The sequence below is a fragment of the Thunnus thynnus genome, chromosome 18 (assembly GCF_963924715.1).
Source record: "Thunnus thynnus chromosome 18, fThuThy2.1, whole genome shotgun sequence".
Lineage (NCBI taxonomy): Eukaryota > Metazoa > Chordata > Actinopteri > Scombriformes > Scombridae > Thunnus > Thunnus thynnus.
In genome coordinates, this window is record NC_089534.1 from 13977861 (window position 1) to 14001532 (window position 23672).

Sequence of the window (23672 nt, forward strand, 5' to 3'; positions counted from 1 at the left end):
CCATGTTGTCAGTGACTCTGTCTGTGTTTTTGAGAGAAGCTGAGCAGGGAGCTCAACACAACCTGAGTCACTTCATTTTGCACTTCTAAAATGAAAAAATGCAAGTAAGCTACTCGCTAAATAGGTAATATTTTTTCCTCTTGTATTGCATATAGACCTACACATACGATATATAGCAAGTGGACAACTATAAACAGCATGTATTATATCATGAAGTTGGGAACCCGAGTACCTCTGTTCGGTCATTAAAATTGTAAGATACCAGATTGTTTTTTGCTCGCTACACTATTATACTGTTTTTCCAAGACTCAGACACTGAGCAGGAGTTCTCTGTAAACACGAGAAAGGCAAACAATGAGGGAAATTTGCAGCTAAACCCATATAAATTTTTCAGTGTTTCATTTTGTGATTTGGGCAGGCCAATAACATGCTCATCTTACAGCAGATAACTATACATACAATGGTTAATGTAGCAGATGAGGAAAATAGCAGTATTTTCCACTGAGCAAGTGTAAGCATTTAGTACTTAAAAGTTAATTTTTATTATTTGGCCAAAAATTCTACTCTAAAAACCTAAAACATGGTTTTCACAGGAAGATGTTTCCTTCTCCTGAAGCCTTCCTTGTATAATGTATAAATCAAGATGAAGTAAAAAAAAAAAAAAAAAAAAAAAAGGAATAAAAAAAGAATTGTATTTCTCTGCTTAAAAACTATCATCTGTACAAAAAAATCAAATGGGGAAAAGGTCCATGCTTGTCTCACAATACAGGAATAATTGTAGAATGTCACTGATACATGTAGGTCTTATATAAGCACATATATATGAACACACTCTTAAAGTCCCCCTCCTCCACTCAAAAATGTGTTTTTCTTCTTGTTCCTTCAGTTGGATGTTTGAGCTTCACTGTGCAGAATGATATATGTGCAGAGTTTTACACTAGAAGGCTGTTTTCACATTCATCTGCTGAAAGTGGAGAGTGAAAATCTCAGTTGGTATCAGTAATAGATCAGTAATGGATCTATGAGCTTGATTTGTGACATCACAACTAGTTTGGAGCCAATTGTGGTCCAGTATGCAATTTACACAAGTGTGATGCAGAAGCTTGAAGCCTCCAGTGCACAAACACTGAGAATGGACTTTACAGTGAAGTAAGAGACATCTTGTGTCCAGCAATTAAACTTCTGAAACGAACAATATTTGTATATTTAGGGCCTGAGCCCCAAAGGGGCAAAGACCCTATTGTATTTTGTGTGTTTGTCTCTTTCTTTATTATTACGCCACTTTAACCCTTAATTTGACCCCCTAAACATGCTCAGAAAATCACCAAATTTGGCAGGCACATCAGGGCTGGTGAAAAATTTGATAAAATGTAAAAATTATCCCCCAAAGTGCCAAAATGTGCTCTATAGCGCCACCTATGTATCTAATATGGCTGCCACGGCACGTAGGAATGTTGTAGAGAGATTGAACCAAAACTCAATTATTCGTCTCATCAAGACCTACAAATCATATGCTGACAATTTTGGACCCCCAACAAACGCTATCTCCTCCTAGGGCGTTAATAGTATCGGCTTCAAACTTGAATACATGACTTATGACACTGTGCTGAACAAAAGTTGTTAAAAACTTTGTAATAACTCAAACGGTTTAGATATTGTAAGCCCTAAAATTTGTGGTGCCACATCACACCTTACAATGTAAACCAATGTGGAGGCAATCTCTGGGCATGGACTTCGTGTCAAACAAATGGTTCTGATGTCTAAACTGTAAGTCTGACCACTTTGAAACCTGTATCAATGGATTCGTGATGAAATTTCCTACAAAAAAATGTGATTTTCAATGTAGGATTTGGCCAAAGTCATGGGATTTATGAGGATATTTCACAAGAAGAGTGACATTCTCCTCTCCAACTGAGAGGGAGAGAGAGAGAGAATAGGAGGGAGGCGATGGGTGTGGAGGTTGAATGGAGCTCATTGAGTGAAAGTGACAGTTTAGTGATAAAGTGCTGCAGAAAAATAAAATCAAAACTAAAATTTGTAGCTCTGTACTGAAGTTTTTCCTTTATTAGGGCCCACGCACCTAGCGACTCGCTCACACTCTCCATTCACATATGAGTATTTTTCTGTGTCCAGCTGCAGTTACTTATTGTCTCTACACACCTGACAGCACACATTTCAATCAAACTTTGACCAGGTAGTGTGGGTTAAAAATCTTTCCTTTTCTAAAAATAAACTTGATGAAAATTAGGAAATTAATTTGTTTTACACACAAACTCATCAAGAGTTTTCTGTTTACTAATTGAAATTCAAGTGAATGGGCCCAAAACTTGCATAATTTTGATGCCACAGGTGTGAACAAGACAGACATGTCTCACCCGGCAGAAAATTCTCATCCTCGCACCGTTGAGATTTGATGCTTCGCCATGACAGAGGAAGTTGCTATAACTTTATTGTACATGCTCCAGTCTGCACCAAACTTTACATGTTTGATAAGAGTCCCGACCTGAACACGTCCACATGACAATATTCTATCAGTGATGCAAACTGGCTGAATAGCACCCCCTACGAAATTTCAACGAAGCAGCCCCAGCAGTGGGCAAAACAGCGGACAAAGGAAGTGATGTTTATCTCCTTCTTGCATTGTCTGAAAACAGCCCTGGTCTGAAGACATCTACATGCCCGTGACAGAAGACCTTCGATTGCGTCGTGGCCCAACATGCGTGGAGGCGCGAGGGCCCGTTCATCGCTGCTTGCAGCTTTAATTATAGAATCTGGATTTTTAATGACGGAGAAAGAGTAGACGTAATTTTAAGGATTTTAATGAGATAATTTAACTTCTTCTGTGGAAAAAAAATATATAAGACACAAATTATTATTCAAAGTATTTTATATACATCTTAAAACATGTCTTGGGGGAGGTCTTTAATTTATTTAGTTTATGAGTGTGCACATCCACCCCATTAACATACATGACAGAGGCAAAATATTAGGAACACTTTTCCGTATAGTGCACTCCAGTACACCACCACCCACTTTGACCTCAATAATAAACATAAAGTAGAATTATCACCTTTCTGACAATGTCGACAAAAACTGAAAAAGGTCAACTTCATAACAGTAGAATTTATGGCAGAGCTGTTGTATTGCACAGGTGTTCCTAATAAAGTGCTCGGTGAGAGTATATAACATACATACCTGATTTTTTCCTAAATTCCTCAAAAAAGTGTGTTTTCTTTCATGACAAGACTTGGAGATCGTTAAATAATCCAGCAGTGCAGCGGATTTCACATCAGGTTTTTATTTTAGATTCAGAATACAATATATGGGTGTCTTTTTTTTAAAAGCAAAAATCGATGAGACACTGTATTATTTTCTGTGCAATGTTATATGTTGTCAATTGTGTGTTTATCTTTCATCAACCACACTTTTTTCTCCGTTCCTTCGCCAGGGACCCCAGCTGTCCCTCCATCACACTGCGTCCTCCATCTCCCCTACAAACTGGGGGGTAGGGCAGAGAGAAGCCTATTCAACAGACCTCTTACTTTTGTGTCGCCTTTTTAAACTCCCCCCCCATCCCCCAAACACACAGACCCCCTCCTCTAACCGTGCATCACCCACAGGCCTTAAATGTAAAGGCTGGAGTTTGGAGAAAGTAAGTCCAGTAAGATCCACTGTATATTCCCAAATTTATAAGGAAATCATGACCTGTAAAAATATGCAGAGTTCAAAAAAGTTCTACTTTTCCACATTGTATTAGTTTAAACGCCACACACAGTTCACCCCATTTATAAAAAAAAAAAATCTCAGTAACTTTACTTATATATGTGTGCACTCCCTGTAACTGTAATTAATTACAGTGCTACCAAAACTGTCTTTAAGCTTTTCCAAGATCAAGGTCAAACGGCATCTAAAATGTGAGATACAACAAGTCCTACTTGATAGTGAGGGTGTGAGGCTCGACTTTAACCACAACTACACTTAAAGATCCCGTCCTGAAGCTGAGCCAAGATGTATGTCCAGGGATCGAACCAAGATGGATAGAGGAGAGACCTCCGGGAGCAATAATGGTTGTTCTCAGTGTGGTAATCAAACTAATCTCTGTCTTGTTCTCTTACTTGTTTTCTGTCTCTTAACACCCGTGCACAAACTGAGTACCTCTCTTTGTTATCACGATTTTTTTTTTTACTACCTTCTTTAAATGTATTTTTACTTGGGAGCAACAGTTTTCCAGAGTATCAACTCTACAAGTCTCCCCTGTTATTTCCTGTCTCTTGTTACCATGGGATACAGATATGCACAGATTCATTACAGTGTCTCTTAGCATGTGGAATTTGTGTGACTCCTAATGAACATACACGCAAACAAATTCACCTTTAAATAAAGAGTGAGGCTGCTGAAATGTTTCTGTTCGGGTATACTTTGTATATTCAGAGATGTGTTATCAGCCTATATGATCAAACAATTACATATGTACAGCCATATAACCCCTATTCTCATTATATGAGTGGCAGATGCACAAAAGTAAAGGAATGAAAGCAAACGTTGCTTTTGTGAAGGAACACTGCTTTACACGCCTTTTCCATGCATATCAAATGTGTTTCGGCAATTGGAAAGCATAATTTAGGGTGGAGGAAAAACAGAGGAGCTACTCTTGGAGGCAACCTAGCCAATTAATTTGCAGCTCAGATCTCAAAGCCTCACTGGAGAGGTGCTAGGCTACATACCACTAGGCTAATTTGTGTAGCAGGTCTGTATTAAATATATGCATGAGGCTAATTCAGTTAGTGTCGTAGCCCCTGTAGCTGTGGTGAGTGCGGCGCTAGCTCCCATTAGCGATGTTTCTGCCTCCAGTGGAAATCAACAGAAGTCGAGGCCGACGCCGCTTTTTTGCATAAAGCAAACAAAATTAAATTTGCTTCGCTAAATCAAAGTGTAGTGCCAAATGTGGGACTCTCTCTCTCTCTCTCTCTCTTTCTCTGCAAGTCCGTCTGTCTGTCTCTGTCTCTCTCTGAGGGATAAATTACTCCAGAATCATAAAAGAGTAAAAAATTACAGAGAGAGGGGAAAAGAGAGATTTCAGTCGAGTGGGATTCCCCCTCCCAAACAATCCCAGCATGCTTTTGCTTACTGAGATGTTGGCTTATGTGTCTCCAGCGTGTTGCAAGTGTTTCTCTGATTTGTGTCTGTCTGTGCATGTTTCGCTCTGTCTCTGTTGGTTGTATGATCCATGTATTTACAGTACTTGTGTGTTTTTTTCAGCCTGAATTTGTAGGAACATTTGTACTTGTTTGTAAGAAAATCATTACATGTCATGTTCTATGACTAGTACAAAAACAGGACCGGACAAAATGGGCTCATCCAGGGTGTTTTTTTACGTTCACTCAAGTGAAAGTAAACTTAATTTTAATCAAATTCTAAACATTCAACCTTGAATTGGACTTATGACAATAAGAATATGTTGGTTTTCCAGAATTAAGCAGTGAAGTAAGTTATTGGTGATTGATCCTTCGAGAATGTCATTTCATTATGCAGCTATGTGTGAGCTCATTTATTTTGTGTATTTTCTTATTGTCAGATTCAGGTGCCAGAGTCAGTGTGTGTAAAAACAAGAGAGTGAGAACGAGTGTGTATGTGTGTGTGTGTATGAAAGAAAGAGAGATAATGAAGGACTGAAAGAGGAGAGAGCGAGCTCCTTGCAGTATACCGCAGAAAAAAAGGCCCGCTTGGCTGTTCCTATTGAACTTGACCTGCGGGCCAGATCAATGTATGTGTGTGTGTGTGTGTGTGTGTTTATGTGTGTGAGAAGACAGCCCTTATGTGTGTGTGTGTGTGTGTGTGTGCGTGTGTGAGTAGGTGCGCGGCCGCGGATGCGAGTGTGAGTGCGTGCTGCCAGATCAATGTGTCTCCGTGTGCCACGGAATGAGAGAGCACACTGATTACCCAGGGGTGGCGGGAGGGAGGGAAGGAGGAGGAGGGAGGTGGGAGGGATGAGAGGATGGCGGAGGAGGATGATGGTACAGAGGGGAAGGAGGGAAGGAGGGAGGGAGGGGGGTGATGAGATTGAGCGGAGGACAGAGCTGAGACCAGGATCAGGAGAGAAGCTCAGCTCATTTCATTTTCATTTTCCCTTCATTTCACTGCGAATCGAGCCGCGTGTCGGGGCATTCCACATGGATGGGGTGCCAAAATTTAGATCCACAGCCAGATGGCATAGATCAGTCGGGAAATAGCAACACAATCTGAATGAAATAGGATGGTTGGGGGTCAGTGATCCATGCTACTTTCTTTTCTTTTTTTCCCCCTTTCTTCCTTTTTTTCCACTGCAAAGCACCTGAACATTTATAAACCCCAAAACTCACATGACTAGTGTGATGTGCTTCTAGTTTACAAGGTAGACATAAAACCCAGCCAGCCTCAAGGCCATTGAGAATATTTTTTTATGTGCGTATTGAGACATTTGCTGTCTGTGTCCTCGCCTGTGTTTTTTTTGATATTTTCATCGTTAAGAGTATGAAGGACTGTGGCTCAATCCTCAGCACTGCAGGGGCTCCTCTCATCTCTCTCCCTCTCAGTGTAGTTCCCGTCACTAGCAGCTCTGTTTGCAAACCCCTGCCTGTGTCCAATCAGCACGTAGCCAGTATAAAGTGTGTCTGTGTGTGTGTGTGTGTGTGTGTGTGTGTAAGAGAAGAGGTTACGAGTGGAGGTTGGAGGGGTTCTTGTGCCTTCTTTTTGAAGGGCTATATTTCATCTGTGATGTGTTTTGTATGTGTATATACAGCCCACGAGAATTGTACACCGCATCCTAAATATATAACGATGTAATGGTGTATGCTTTTGGGTGTATGAAGGAGTTCCTCTACCTGAAAGGTTTCAATTCAAACACAGATGTTACATTTAATTAAAGCTGCAGTGCTATGGAGAATCCTGTATTCACATGAAATATGCTTCCCAAGTTTTTCAACAAAATTGACCCCCCCAAAAAATGGACCTCCATGACATCCAATGCCGTTCTGACTTTTGACAGTTGAAAGTTATGACGTCAGTAGAGAAGAATGGAGGAGAAGCTGTGTGCGTCTCTGAATTCTTGGAATTATGTAACTCTAAGGGTCTCATATGTAGAACAGATTATGACACCCTTTAAGGCAAATTTGTGCATTTGGTCTATAAAGGAAAGAAGAAAAAAAAGAGTAGAGGACATCCTATGAGTCATGGTGTTTTTGAACAAAACTATACATATTACATGTAGATATAGGTTACTCATATGATATCTCCCCATATAAAGCAAGGGATCTCTGTGTGCCTGTCTGTCTATATGTATGTTTGTCCTTCACATATCTTGAGAACTGTTCATCTGATCTACTTCACACTTGGTGGGTGCATTGCTGGGGACAGAAGGGAGTGCAGTGTTGAATTTAGTGCAATTTTGACATGCAGCACGTTTAATATGAATGAACTCTGAATAAACAACAATCAGCGAGCCGCTCCGCTCTGCAGCAGCGGGGCGGGGCTTCTGGGCTCTGCGACTACATGTCATGATCAGAGCTGTGCAACCCTGACATGAGAGATAGGAGGGGACGACAACTCTCTTCGTTTGATAGCGTTAAAAGTTAGGCTTTGATGTGGGTTTCCCCGACTCATTTTAAAAAAGACAAGAGAAAAAGAGAGAGAGGGTGAGCAAGCTGAGAGCACGGAGCGAGCGACAGAGCAACAGGCTGAAAAGTTTTCTCTGAGCGAGAGAAAGCCTGTGAATGACAGAAATGCAATGTTATTTTCTGATTGTTTCACGGCAGTTACGTTCTAAAGCACAAACAAACAACTCGATAGGTGATTTACTGAGGAGACAGAAGCTCTTTTGGTGCAATGTGGACAAGCGACATGTTTATTAACCAGCTTTGAATAAATAAGCAAACAACAAACCGCTCAGCTCCGTGTTGGATTGCAGTGGGGGCTGTTTGATATAAACACTGTCACATCACAGCGGGGTGGGGTTTCTGGGCTCTGACTTGCTGAGCGGGACAAAGGCACGCACCCTGCTCAGTTAAAACTGCCTGAGAGCGAAGAACAAGCGCACAGCGAGAAAGCGAGAAAAAAACATAGGCGGAGGCAGTAAAACTCCCCAATAGGAGTACAGACAGATCATTTCAAGTCAACAACAACAGTCAGGAGCCCAAATGAACACTGAAACATTTTCTTGGTGTAACTATTCCCCCTGTTTATACTAATCATTAGAAGATCCCTTCATAATGCACAACCTTCCTTCTGTGCAAAAAATGTATTACAAAGTTTATTTGAAGCTAATATGAAGCTTTAGCCATTCAAATTATTCAAATCAAGACAATATCTCTCTTACTGTCTCTTTATTGCCAAATTTCCTCTTTGTTGCAGCCGAACAGGAAAACACGGTCTGTCTAGACACAAAGAGGAAATTTATTACTAGAAACCAACTGTGGAAGATATCCACTTTATCTGAAGCCTCATATTAACTTCAGATTAACTTAATTTATACATTTGGGCTCAAAATGAGGGATGTTTATTTTGTCCCCATCACTTACATTGTTAGCGCATTTGGAGGGGATCTTTTAATGGTCAGTATTAACAGGAGGAATGATACAGAAATCAAAACCTATTTCAATGTTCATTTGGACATTTTTTGACACAGTCATTTTAAAACAGACAAAAAAAACTGTAAGCCTATCTTTGAATCTATTTTTAAAGAATGATTTCCTATAGTGCGTGCTTTTGGCACATATAAATAATTGTGAAGATCTACCTGAACAGCCACTGGAGGGAATTTTTAAACACTACTAACAACCCTTAAGGGGGTGATGTGAGTAAATGTCACTATTCTTGTTTTTTGAGCTTTTCCTGTACACACAGAGATCATTACTGAGTTTACCAGTAGTGCTACTACTGCTGATCGTGAAGAGTGATTGGGACAATGGGTTTGATTGTTATAATTTTATTGATATATAATGAGAAATCAGAATTACATTAATTACAATCTTCCAATACAAAACAATTTACTTTGGGGGCTATTCATTTCTAAAGACAACACTTGGGGACCATTTCATTTATTGCACAGCTGTTAAAATCAGATCCCTGCAGCACATTCACATCTCAGATCATTGCAGAGCACAGCTATTTGAGAATAACTACTGATTAACTGTGAAAATAACACACAAAAAAAAAAACATGTTAAAAATGTTCATGGTTTGAATTTTGTGAAGTTTCTCATAATGATCCTGTTGATTTTTAAAAATGTTTCCCTGTGAGGAAGAAAAGGCCTGAGAGTATAATTTGCGCAAAGAGGCGAATCACAATAGTAGTTAAACACAGCTGACATTGTTGGACGTTGAACATGCTGATGATATTCTTCAGTGACTTCATCTGCTTCATTCTGTCACATTTGTTTGTTATTTAGTTAATTCGATAAAGATAGAAATCCAGTTTATTTTAATTGTGTAATCGTTTAATCGCCAACGGGGCCATTTTACACACTGTTGAACTTGACGACGCCACACTCTCTGCTTCCTTCCTGCTGTACTGAAGAAGCACGTTGCTTTACACTGAAAATGTGTCATGTTGGACACAGATTCTTTCCAGAGTTGCTGTACTTTTGCAACGAACTAGCTCAGCGTAGAGACAAATCAGTTTTCACTTTTGTTATATAATTATGCTTAGCGCTGATTGGAATGTAACACATGCAGAGCAGAGCAGCGAAGCTTTAAATAAGATCTGAGTCAAGGTAAACCTTTACTAAAAGAAATACTGAGAAGTGGCAGACCATTAGACTGTCTGAATATAAACATCTTTTTCTGTGTGCCTCTTGTACATCTCAAATATTGCTCTCACTGATGCCATTTTTAAGTATTAAACTACGCAAAATTGTAATTCTGCCTGTATACTGTATATGTATGTTTATAAAAGTACATGTAAGTACTAATACTTTAGATTTTAACCCCTTGGGTCATGTTACTTTATATAAACTTAAGTTTGACAAAATTGTGAATATTTCTGGCCTAAAATGTATTCAGAAACTGATTGTGGTTGACAATTTTCAGTGTTTCTTGGATGGCTGTAATGATCAGACCAATAATAACCAATGAGGTCATATGCAGTAAATCTCTGAAGAACTTTAAAATAAGGCATTTTTACGAAGGATGTATGTATAACTGTGCATATGTAAAACACTGTCATCTTGTTGCTGATTGGAGGAGCTTCACTAAAGCTATTATGAGGCTATTATTATGTTTTCTGTTGCAACTGTAACTAGTCCTCCAGGTCTGTGCATGTGAGTGTGTGTATGTGATCTCATACTCATTTATACACCACACACACACAAACACACACATACATGTGCCCTCCTCCCCCTAACCCCTGTCTGTGTAGCTCGATCCCAGGAGGAAATTGAATTGGAGAGTTGACCCCACCTGACACGAAGCAAGCACCATTGATTTTTATTGAAACATGAGCCATCGATACTGAAATTGCTTTTGATTCACGGTGTACCTGCTTCCGTGTGTTTGTCCACCGAACGGCGCAATCTGGATCTGTCATTTCAGTCATCTGCTTGTCATATATTGAGTAGTGGCGTGCTTGTTTGCAAATAAATCCTGTACCTCATAAATTACATTAGAGAAGCGATTTCAGTTTATACAAATTAATATCATTTGTTTACAAAATAAAATTGGCTTGGGTTCCACTTATGAAACTATTATGCTGAAAGAAAAAAATAATGGAATTTGACTTTCATCAACTGAGTTAATAAGAATTCTTATTATTCTTTCTTTTTCTTTATTTGGATCCCCATTAACTTCCACATAGTGGTCGCTAGTCTTCCTGGGGTCCACACAAAAACAACAACAATAAAAACAAACAATAATTAAAATCATGCTGTATCAATAAAACAAAAAAGGAAAAACAAGCCAAATATAAAGATCAGAAAATAAGTGAAATGACTCTACATATGAAACAATTAATAACAGTAACCTACAATGAAAACAAAGACAAAATTGTCACAAACACACAACAAAAAGAAACAAGATTAGTTGCATTTTCTGAGGAAAATGTGTGTGAGAGTTAGAAGCTGTTAGCAGCTGCTGGTCCAGCAGCAATTTTTAATTTTTTTTAGCGCCACCTACAGGTGAAATTGTATCAAATGCTACAGACTTATTCAGCATCCCCATCTGTACAACTCTGCTGAATTTGGTTACCATTGAATAATATATTTAAGAGATATGGAAGTTAATAAGTGGTATGGTGGCTTTTAGACTCACAGGTCAGTTCTTAAATGCTTCTCTCATAGAGGCTGAGGACAATCTCCCAGGTTTCGTTGTTTCAACTGGTTGGAAACAATTAGAGAGTTTTAAAAACCCTGCATTGCAGAACCAATGCAAAGTCTTTAGGGCGGTCCTTCATAATGGGGCGCTGACATGCAGGTGACTAGAGAGGAGAATGAGGGGAGAGCATCATTTCCAGTAAGGTGTGTACTTGACAAAATGTAAGGGGCGTAGGTTTGTTAGCGACCGTTCTCGCCTCTATCCCCAGACTTCAGTAGACGGAGATCTCAGATTGTCTGGTATCACGAGACTAGGTAGTGTTTTATTAATGGTCACAAGGTGGGGCTATTGGTGCCATGCTTCAATATGTCGTGCACACTCTCATGGAGAAGTTGTGTACCCAGTTTCATTTTATTAGAGACAACTGAATTGTAGAAATATCATGTTTTAATGTTACTTTAGTGCGCACTCTGGTTACAATTGTATGAAATGTTACACGCTTCTGCAGTGTGGCTGTATGTACAACATTCCCAAATTTGGCTGCAATCGAATCTAGCATCGAAAGTTATGGTCCTTTTAATGCATCAGGCCCTGCCTTCAAAATTTTGGTAACAAATTACAGACAAACAGTAAGTGATACCCAAAAACAAACTCTTAAGTTTTGTTCAGGGTCATCTAAATATGTTATGTAGCAAGTTTGGTGAAGATTAGATCAAATATGTGCCAACAGAAGCAGAAAATGTGTGTACCAAAAAATCCAAAATGGTGCAAGAATTTTATAGGTGCAAATGGACGTAGCCTATATCAGTCGAATCAGCTTCATCCAAGGAACACACTGTGCAAGTATTGTTTTGCTACGCTTCATGGTTCATGAGTTATTAGCCAAAACGTAAAACATGTAATAACTGACCAGACAGAGGCGCCATTGGTACTATGTTTTAATATGTTAATTATTCCTCATGGAGCAGCTGTCCATGAAGTATGAATACTTGAACACTTTTAGTTATTGAGATATTGATGACTATAAGTACACTCCCATATGCAGCCATTATAAATTTTAATATTTTAATAACTTAATATCTTAAAAAGTACAAGTTATAAAAAATCTGAATGATAGAAGTATTATCCTTAAAAAGCTGCACAGTTTGATAATTGAATGATTTCTGTGGCTGAAAGTACGCAGAAGTAGTTAGCGACCGAAAAACGTACAGAAGAAAAAAGAAAGAAAGGATAAAGAGCGAAGATAATGAAAGAGCTTCTAGCTCTCACACTGAATAAAAACAATCAAAGGAAACAGCAAAAACCACAATGACATCTATATGAGATCAATCAATTTTCAGTTTAGTAACTTTTTAAAAGAAAATCTACTTTTGGTCTGTCTGATGTTGATGGGGAGCTTATTCTGGGCAGAAGAAGCTCTGTGAAGAACAGTTCTCATCATCCAATTTGTTTGTGGGCTTTGCACAACCAGATGAGCAGTATATGCTCGTTTTTCCACAAAAGAAGTGTGGTGTATTATTTCAAAAAACATTTTGCATGAATAATTTTGATGATTTTAATTTAGCCTACACAGTTAGCCAATTGATAATCATGTTTCTCAGCAGCACTTGACCAAATAACTGAGTAATACTCCAGGTGTGACAGAACAAGTGACCAAACAACAGGATATTATTTTTGAGGCCGTGTGTAACTATCTAATTATGAATTCTAGATTACATACTCATTCATTCCTTCATATTGAATATATAAACAAATTTCAAAGTTCATTTTTTTTACTGTGGAAACATTATGTCGACAAAACAATCTCACCTCAATGTCCGAGGCAGTAGCTATTATGGAGCTTTCAGTCATGGAAATTGCTCAGTCCATGGACTTGTAGATTTTCAAATTTCCATTTTTCTGAGCACTTTGAGGAAATTTAGAGCTCTTAGTGCACTGAACAAATTCTATTTGCTGCTGAGGAACATGTAATATGGTCAAAAGCCCCAGATTATCTTCTAAATGGACCTTAATGTGAGATTGTTTCGTCATCAAATCCAAGCAAATGTTCTTGCATTGTGTATGTGATGAAGATAGATTTAATAGATTTAATGATGCCTTTTGTGAATTTAAATATCTTCCTGCGATTAATTCAACACATCATCTAAATGTTTATTTATTTATGTGCATTTATTTGAATGCGAATATTTACCGTGTCATTACGCTGTGAAAATGATTTGTTTGCCTTGATGTTGAATTTGCTCACCTCTCGTACACACTGTCAAACACTTGCTCAAGTCATTAAAATTTGAGATGGTATGAAACAAATAATTGTATGAAAAGATTGATGCGATTTGTCATGAATTTAAACTGTGACTTATTTCAGCTGATCATGAAATACTATTGTGACTCCAGACAAAGAATACCACTCTGCCTCTTTCAACCTTGATCATGATTACGACCATTACGACCTCTGAGTTAATGGGGCATTTACACACAAATGCATATACATCAGACACACACACACCAGTTCTTTTACATAAAATAAGTACAGACGTACACATATATAATCTGTCAGCTCAGATACTTATCAATACACACTCTGGGTGCGTTCCCATGCTACCAGAAAATGACTTACTATATCCCAATACATAATATGCCAAATGCAGTATGTCAAAAGTACCAGGATGTCCGACTACATCCGGTCGCATTTTGCAGTATGCAAGCCAGCATGCTTTTCTGGCTATTCTGACCAACAATCCTCTGCGCAGCGGAAAATACGTCACATCGACTGAGCCGCCAAGACAGAACAGACCAATAACAGCGCAGCGATAGTTCAATGACGGAAGCTGCAATGACAGATGAAGTAGTAGGTACCGATTGTATGCATAAAGCATGCAACCGTATGTACTTTGTAAGGGCAGCTGCAGTACGTAAAACAAGTAAAAAGTAGAATCTGTCTCTTCTCTCTCTCTTTCTCTCTCTCTCTCACACACACACACGCATATGAAACCCAGTGCAGAGAGGTTGTGGTGGTGCATATTGATGCCCAGCCAAGAGCTCCCTGCTGGGCTTAGCTTGATCCCAATGCACCCTTGGATGGCTTTACAACTCCAGAGACCTACTTAACCTGCAACATATATATAAATACATATCCACACACACACAAACATATATAAACACACACTTCTTACAAAGCCCTTCACAGCTTCAGCTCAGGTATGTTTTATGAGGCTGAATTTGGCTTTCAGCACACAGCCACAATTCACTGTCACCAGAAAACAAAGCACAGCGACCCGTGTTCACACATACTGTATGTACAAGAGGAGTGTGTGTGAAGCTGTCAGTGGGACTCTACCTATTCCTCTCTCACTCTTTCCCTCTCTAACACATGCTGATAGACACTCATATTTCCTGTGGTAACAAGCATGAAAATGGCCTCATAAATCCAAAGTGGTTTTACAGAGAATACATCAGTGGCCTAAAGGAGATGTATTATGTAAATAAAACAACACGCCATCAGTAATACTGGCTTGTTGCCGCCACCAGATCATAATGACTCAGTGGGAGACTTTTAGCGGAATGTGGCAACACTTCGATTAGGTGTGTTGTCGTACATATACGAGTGTGTGTGTATGAATGCGAGCCCCCCCACGCAGACACACTCCTCCACTACATAATTTGATATTTCATCATAAGTCTCTATCCCAGCATGGTGTGGTTCTTTGCAGCCCGCCATGGTCCAATGATCTGTCAGCAGAGCACAGGGGAAGGCAGGGCCGATCCACTTCCTTGGTGTCACGCACAAACACACACACACACACACACACACACACACACACACACACACACACACACATACACACACAGAGCAGTCACACTGTTTATTACAGGTGAAGGAGCGAGGAAAAGGTGCGCGCGCAAGCTTGCATACAAAACATAAAACGCGTGCAGCCGGGTGTTCAGCATGCGCTTCAGTGGCACTTTGATACACAAACACAACTCAGACTCACATATTCAGTCATTCACACACACACACACACACACACACACACACACACACACACACACAAACACACACACGCACGCACGCAGGCACGCACGCCCTAACGGCTCGCCTAGCTCCGACCCGTGATGGATTGGCTGCACTCCTGCCGTGACAGACAAGCGATGGATGGAGAGCTGAGAAGATGAAGGGAAGAAAGGGGAGGGAGTGTGTGTGTCTGTGTGTGTTTGTGTGTTTGTGTGTGTGTGTGTTTGTGTGTGTGTGTGTGTGTGTGTGTGTGAGAGGGCGTGTTGGAGGAGAGAAAAGAGCTGAGTGCAGTGGTCTTGGTGCCAGGGAGGATCTTACATGGGGCCAAGCAGATCATTTTCTCCTCGGCAGCACGTGTCATTTCCTCTAAACAAACAGCCCTTCTGTGGACAGGAGAGAGGCTGGAGGCCTGTCCTGTCAATCTCTCTCCCCTCGCCTCGGCCTCCATCTGCCCTCCTCCATCTCTCCTCTATGTGTGTGTGTATGTGTGTGAGAGAGAGAGTAGGTGTGTGCATGTATTTTTGTGTACGAATACCATAAACTAAACAGAAAGTACAGCATCAGTACTCTCAGGAGTCCTGTATGGACTCTTGGCCCCATAAACATTGCGCTAAAATTAATGCTGAAATGATTTGTCGATTAGTCAAGGGACAGAAAATCATTAAACAACAACTTTGATAATCTATTAAAGAGGCACTGCCCCAATTTTACACATGAAGATTTCACAAGAAGTCCCACTCATCCTGTGAATATAGTTGGATAACGTCTTCTGCAGCTCTGGAGGAGATTTGTAAAGTCTGAGAGAATATATTGAGCTAGATTCTCCACATGTGTAACAGTAAACTTGTGTTACAAACTAGGGGCATGGCGTTTGAAAGACGACAGCATTTCCCAGTAAGAGAGGGTTTAATTAGAAAGATGTTATGGAGTTGCATTATGGAAAATGTAGTTCCCAGTGTGTCAGGAGCTTGATCTATGCTGCATAGATATCTTCTTTTAAAAATCTGTTTCTTGCAAGTTACTGTACTTTATGAGTGCAATACTAAATTAACTACCCCTTTAATTGTTTAAAGACCAAAGTTATAGCTACGTGGAAAAAAGCCCCCTCATTCATTTCAATGAGACTACAGCATCGATGCAGCAGGGTGCTGAAGCAGAAGGCTTTAGCAAAGAAATAAAAAGAATTTCCAGCAAAAGAGCTGAACCTTGTTCAACTGTCACTGCAGCGCCATGCAATGTTATCCAACAATTTACTGTATTAAGAAATCATACACATGTAAGTGCTCATTCCAGGTAGATAACTTTGTCATACGAGTGCCGTATCTCTATGATTTACCTCGTGATCAAGGAGACAGATAAAACGGTTGTCACCAATAACTTCACCGAGTTGTATAATCCTTCCTCATAGTATCAAAAATCTCTGTGCAGTGTTTCGGTGTCTGATAAGCCTTCTTACTCATCAAACTCAACTTCCTGGATTGTATTTCATTGTCTCACTGTTCACTGTTTTAATATGTCATTTCTCAGAAAATCAGCCAAACATTGTCTGGTTCCACAAATATAAGGATATGGATCGCTGTAAATTGAGTATCTTTGGGATGTCAGTTGGAGAAAACAAACGATTTTTAATCGTCACTGTCAGATATCACTGTTCTACCATTTTATAGACTAAACAATAATAGATTCATCAAAAAAAAAAAAAACAACTGTTTAATCGATAATGAAATTAATCATTAGTTGCAGCCTTACCTCAAATACAAATAAATACGCGCTTGAGTGTGTGTCTGTGCATACGGGATGTGCATGCAAGTGCCGATACCACCTGTCATCGCAGCAGTAAACGGCCATGTTAGGCATTGTGTCAGACATGATTTGTGTTTTCCAACCAGGAGTGTGTTGTGTGTGCAAACCGCAAATTACACTCGCTCCTAATTACACACTTAAAGACGTAATTAGGCCTGCCTGTTCCATTGCTACACAAAGAGATATTGCACACTACACCGCGGCACTCTGTGGAGGGAGAAGGTTCACACATGGGCAAGCAAACACGCATACACATGCATTTTAATTAACGTATTAATCGTGCACACTTAACATATATGGAAAACAACCAGGAAACAAATATAATGGCTTGTTTCAGGGTTTTATGTGCTTTGGGTTGAGTTCTTACAGTGGCAGTGAGAGCTCAGCACACTGTGATTTCAGAAAATGGATAAAAGACAACATCTTCATCAATTTGACAACACATATGATGCAGAAACTGACCGTTTATAAATGATGTTGGAAAATGAGCTTATGAACTTTATTCATGTTTACACATTCTGTGTAATTTCTAAATTATTGTAGGTATTTATAGACAAATCCATGTGCACATACATTATGTTTTAGCCTTTTTCTATTTACTAGCATGTTTATCACCATTTACCACCACCACAATGTCTCTCAGAAACCTGTGTGTTGTAACTCATTTCCAGTGTTGTGCATGATTTGCAGCCTATCTTTGTTTGCCTGTGTTTAATTTAATGTCAACATTTTTTCTAAATGCATCATATTGTACTGGATGTCAAAGTTGCAAAAATGCAGAAACACAACATTGACATATTATCACCTTGTAAAGTTGTTGTGGTAAACGTGTTAGCAAATGGTTGCTTATATCCAGCAGACATCACGTAGCAAGATTAGCAGTCATTTGGAGTTGTGTTTTTCATCTCCTGGTGCAACATTCACTCTTCTTGTAGCTCTGTTATAGTTTCCATGTCTGCTCTTTAAGCGCTCAACTTTGTTCATAAGCTGATCGTTAACTTTGTCAATCTGCCATTTGGTGCAGGGCAGGTATAGCGGTTTATTAGAGCTTTTGCACTGAAAACAGCCGCCTGTTGAATCTGGAAACAGCATGAGAGCAGTGAGAGAGTGTGAACCAAAACAGTTACGCTGAGGGCCACTAAAAAGCTCTATAGAGCTGAGGGGAACTGCAGAGGTGGGTTTGCCACTACAAGCGACACCTCCCACATTATAAATAGTAATTTATTGCATTGTAAATATAAAAATTTTTATTAGAGCAGCATCTATGTACAGTGCGTTTAGCTCTCTCTGCCACTGTAAAGAGGCCCTTGCATTGGTTTGTACTTCAGGCACTTAGTGTCCCTCCTTCATCCTCTGTTTCCTATGTTTAAACTCCACTATCTTATAAAAACATCATTGCCTTAAAAATAACATAAAAAGTTGATAGATGTGATCACAATAATGATATGACACCCTGGGAAATCACAGACAGAAGCATGGAAACACACCTAATCGTTACCTCAACAAGCATGCTGGGGCTCCGAGGCACTGAGCTACAAGAGGAATGAGGCACGAGCCTTCGTCTGAACCTTGAGATATGAGCGATGTGTGAATGTGTGTGTACGTGTGTGTACGTGTGTGTGTGTGTATTTAGCAGCCCTCACTCTCTAGCTGGCTGCTTAAGAATCCAGTCACATCTCTTGCTAGCAGGCAGGCAGTAAGGCGCTTTCACGCTCACAGGTTTGCTTTGGTTGGGTCTAATACCCCTTTCTCTTCCTGTATGTGTATGTATATGTGTGTGTGTGTGTGTGTGTGTGTGTGTGTGTATGTGTACGTGCATGAGCACACATGTGCCTAAATCTGACAGCATGTGTGTCTTATTCTGCACTTCTTTGTTTCTTTACTTTCTGTTTTGTCTGTTACTTTCTGTTCTGTGTGTTCATGTTTATGACATGTGAGTGTGCGTGTGTGTGTTGGCTCTCGGCGGCACTGATAAACCCACTTAGACTCTCCCCTGATCTGTTCGCTCTGGGCTGGCAGCCCCCTGCCTTGGCTGACACACACACACACACACACACACACACATGCACAGAGCCCTCTGCTTTAGCTGCTAGCTGATCTGTGACGGCCTGCCACTCAAACGCAGCTCCGTTGAGACACTGCACAAAGGAGGAGAGGAGGCTGGGAGTGGAGGGAGGAAGGGAGAAGGGGGAGGAAGGGGTGGAGTGGGGTGGTGGTGGTGGTAGAGAGAGAGAGTATCAATGTCTTTCTTTCGGGTGCCTGCTAGCTGCCGCTCTCTGGCTGTCTTCTTATCTCCCTACTCCTCACTCTCCTCCAACTGACTGGCTTTGGCAGCTGCTCCTCACTCCACAACTCCCCTCCCCTTTCCTCTCCCTCTATTCCCATCTCTTTCTCTCTCCCCCCCGACCCCCACCCCATCTCTATTTCCTCCTGCCTTTATTTTCCTACCTGACCGTATGTCAGTTCATCTCTCTCTCATTTACTTCTCAAGACAGGAAGACTTAGAAAACGATGAAAGAGAAAGAAACAGAGACAGAGCACGTCTGAGACAGTCTGCGAAAGCATTTTGCATACACACACACACATAAAAAAGCTCTGTATGAAACAGAGAAAAACATGGTTTGTCAAGAAATATATTGAATACACCAAAAGAGAAACAGAGTGGGGAAAGTGGGGAAGAGGTAACGACATTGGTGAAGAGCAGATAAAAACAGCGGTGCTCATAACTGCACAGTTTTTAGTCTGTCAGGGCTGTATCACTGGAATGCAGCTAACATACAGTAAGCCGCAGCCAGCAGCTCAAGAGTAACCATGCTGTGCAGCTCCCAGTGTTTGAATTTCTACAGCATTCACCTCTGTACATCCACTCACTTACTGTTAACTAACAATGCAAGTAATTAAAGGATAGCTTCACTGAAACTACAGAAAAACATTTTTTTTTTAACTTAATTCTATGTTATCTAGCCATGTAGATGGTTTTGCTTTTATTTGTCCAGGTTTTAAGATATCCAATACTGTGATTTCTGCTTCCAACACAATACATTGGAGGTGATTTGACGTTTGTCTGTGGTGGTTGCACACAAAAATTAACAGTAATTCCAGATATGGTGTATCACGATTACCAGAGAACAGTTTTATTTAGGGAATATTTGGTAGAATGTAGTTCCAGTGAAAACTATTATGCATGAAGTCTTTGATTTATCCAGTGTGAGCACCACAAATCAAATCCTATTCACTTCCATTGTATTGGGGTGGTGGCAGGATATATATTACAGTGACAGATATGTCAAAACCTGAGAAAATAGAACCCAAACTATCTGCATGGCTACTTACCATAGAAGTAAGTGGGAAAAAAACCTGCTCTGCTTATACTTTTGCCGCATGCCTGCTGCCACACGACTAACCCAAAGCTTTGCCGTCACTGCTGATGTTCAGTAGTGTTTCAAAAGCCACATCTCCACCTCAGCATCCACCTGTAGGCTCTGAGTCTACCTTCCCTCTTGGGGTAGAATAGTATCGTTGCTCCCCACTTCCTTCTGTGCTGAGCTTGATGTTTACTTAGGGGAGCGATGGGGTCCAAAATGCCAAACATTAATGTACATCTGCATTTACATAGTAATCTATTCCACCTGAGTTGACTGACTGAACAATATAGAATGTGAAAGGTGTCACTCATAAAAACAAACCCACAGACAGTTATTATCCAACAAGCATTTTAGCATTTTTCAGCTCATTGTTTTGGTTACACAACGCACAGCTTTACGGTTCAGTCTCACTGCTCTCCAGCGCTCCACAGTGTGTGACAAAGCAATCCAGATAGAGGAGGCTTATATGTGGCATTGCAGAGGGAGAAAGATAAAGGAAAGACACAGTGGGACAGAGACAGAAAGCACAAATAGACACTGGGAAACAGAAAAACAGGGGCGTGATCCCCAACAGCTGGGACGGATGACAGGAACAAAGTTGGCATTGAGGTTGAGGTGAAGTAAAGAGACAAAGAAAGGAGTTTGTGGTGGAAGAGAAAGAGCGTGCTCAGCAATATGGATCCATAGCCCTAGGTTAGTGAAGACAGAGAGAACTCTTCATCAGCACCTCGACTGCTGCCGATATCGCTGAGTCATCATCGCCCCGATACAAAGCTGCAGGATTTGAAAAAAAAAAAAAAACCTTCCTCTTCATCACCACCAACATCATCAACACTTTCATTATGACTCATCAGCCTTGTCATCATCACAACGCAAGATAAAAGCCATCATGTGCATCATTCAGTATGAGAGAGCACAAACATTCACTTTTAATTCACTTTCTAAATGAATCAAACTGTTGGTGGAGTTCATCCCTTTAACTCTTCTTCCTAAAGCCTAGTGGGAGAAGCCCGGAGCTATTGGGCATCTTTCCCAGCGCCAGCCTCGCACCTGCCCCTGGCAAAAACAGAATAACTATGCAAAACTCTCTTTCACTCTCGCAGGCTCCCTCTCCTTCCTTGTTTCCTCTTTCCCTCTTTCAGTTTTTAATTAAACAGAAGCAGAGGGCTGCAAAAACCTGCTACTAATTACACAGCCGCTGCCTCTCTCTCTCTCTCTCTCTGCCCCTCTCTCTCTCTCTTCTGTTTGCTTGTTTCTCCTCTCCTCTCCCTTCACTTCTCTCGCTGTCTCTTCCCTCCTCTGAGCTGGGCTGGAGCTCCGCCAACAGCCTGTGGAATCACTTACCAGCTACCAAGACGGGGGGGAGAGCGCGCACACTCGCCCGTGTGTACGCACGCAAACACACAGATGCAAAAAAATCGCACGCACGCAGATGCACTTTGCGCACGCAGACAAACTCATTCACAAGTAAAAATGTGCAAAATGCAGACTCGCACAGGTCACACTCAAAGACATCCTGACACGCTCGTGCTGATTCACCATCCTGTTTAGCGGCTTTGCTTTCACACTGTAGCTGTGCATATGTGTTTGTGTGTGTGTGTGTGTTTGTGTGGGTGTGTGTGTGTGTGTGTGGCAGGCACGAGGGTGATCAGCTCCCTAATGAGAGAGAACACTAATCATATTTCACACTGACACAAACACAATCACAACATCTGTATCAGCTGCGGCCCGCCCTCTCATTCCTCTCCCCCTTCCCTCTGATGCACAGTAGAATCCCCCCCCCCCCTTCACAACTTTCCCTTCAATGCCCTGCTCCCCCTCCCTCCTCTCCATCATCTTCCTCAGTTTCCAGCCTCCTCCATCACTTCCTTTTCTCTCATCTCTCTACTCTGTCCTCTTTCCCTTTTTCCCTCTCTGGGGTGATCAAGCAGACACCCGTTGAATACACAGAGATAGAAGCTCGATATGAAGTATGTCTTGCACCGCTCTCCTCTCTTTCATCTCTTCCTCTGTCTCCCTTCATCAAACTATGTATCTCTTTTCTGCTCTTTCCCTCCTTTCCATCTTAATACAGCGCACTCTTATTTAAACATGTGCTTTAAGGGGGTGGCAGTGACACTGTAATTTAACAACAGGTCGTCCAATCCATCACACAGACAATGTACACACACTGCTGCCGTGCATCACCTGAGTCTGCAGGCGAGTGTGTGCATTCGTGTCTGTGTGTGTGTGTGTGTACGTGTGTGAGGAGGGGTTGATGTGTTTGAGTAAGAGGCAGCAAAAGAGTAAATCAGTGAGAAGCAAAAAGGGGGCAAAAGAGGGAAGTGGACAGAGAGAAAGGGAAGGAAATGATGGAAGAGATAACACAGAGTGTGATATAAAGACAAGTCTAGAGTCACATTCACAGAGAAAACACACAATCACGGCTCTGAGCAGTGTTGGACAGAGGAGGGAGTGATAAAACAGGAGTGGTAGCTGGATAATAGAAAGTAGAGGGAGCAGATAGAGAGATGCAGCTTTAGCTAAAGTAGCTGGACAGCAGGAGTGGGCGGGACAGAGAAGCCCCCTCTGCTGCAATCAAGCCTCTGTCACCATCTGGACGCCATTTTAAAACCATCAGCTCTGGCTCCCCATGTAAACAAGGGCGCGACCCCAAACATGCTCCCCTCACTAAATGGGCTCTTTCTGGCAGCTGCAGACCCCAAAATGGCTGACTTTGTGGGGTGAGAATTGGAGCCAGAATGGCTAACTGACTGTATTACAGAGGAGGGCGTTCTGTTCTCCATTACTGCAGCATTTCTGACTGTGTACAAAAGATGTTCAGTTGTCATCTATCCAAACTTATTAGCGGTACATGCAGCACTCTGAGAATAAATTCATTCATATATACTTCATATATAATCATATACACTTTACTGCTTGTGGGTTCAGTTTAATTTTACATTCACTCCAGTTTGAGGACAGATAAACAAGATATGAAAGATCTGCCAAATTATCAAGACAAGTCCATAAATCAGTGACTTTTAAATATTGAACCAATGAGACATTTATTTGTACAAACCTAATAAGCATGAAAATTAAGATAACATGCTAATAATATATTTTTTTGTGGTCTAAATCCAAAAGGTGATCCATTTATTTATATTTAGTGAGTAATAACTCTAATTAACTAATTAAACAGGAAGTTAGTGTAGTGATGTACAGTAATAAAGA

The 23672-nt window shown here is 40.8% G+C and overlaps 1 long non-coding RNA gene across 2 annotated transcripts in view; it reads right to left on the reverse strand.

The window, feature by feature from the left end:
* LOC137168812 (uncharacterized) overlaps nucleotides 1-23672 on the reverse strand; it is a 45226-nt gene that overhangs the window by 19436 nt on the left and 2118 nt on the right. The gene's annotated exons all lie outside the window — the stretch shown is intronic.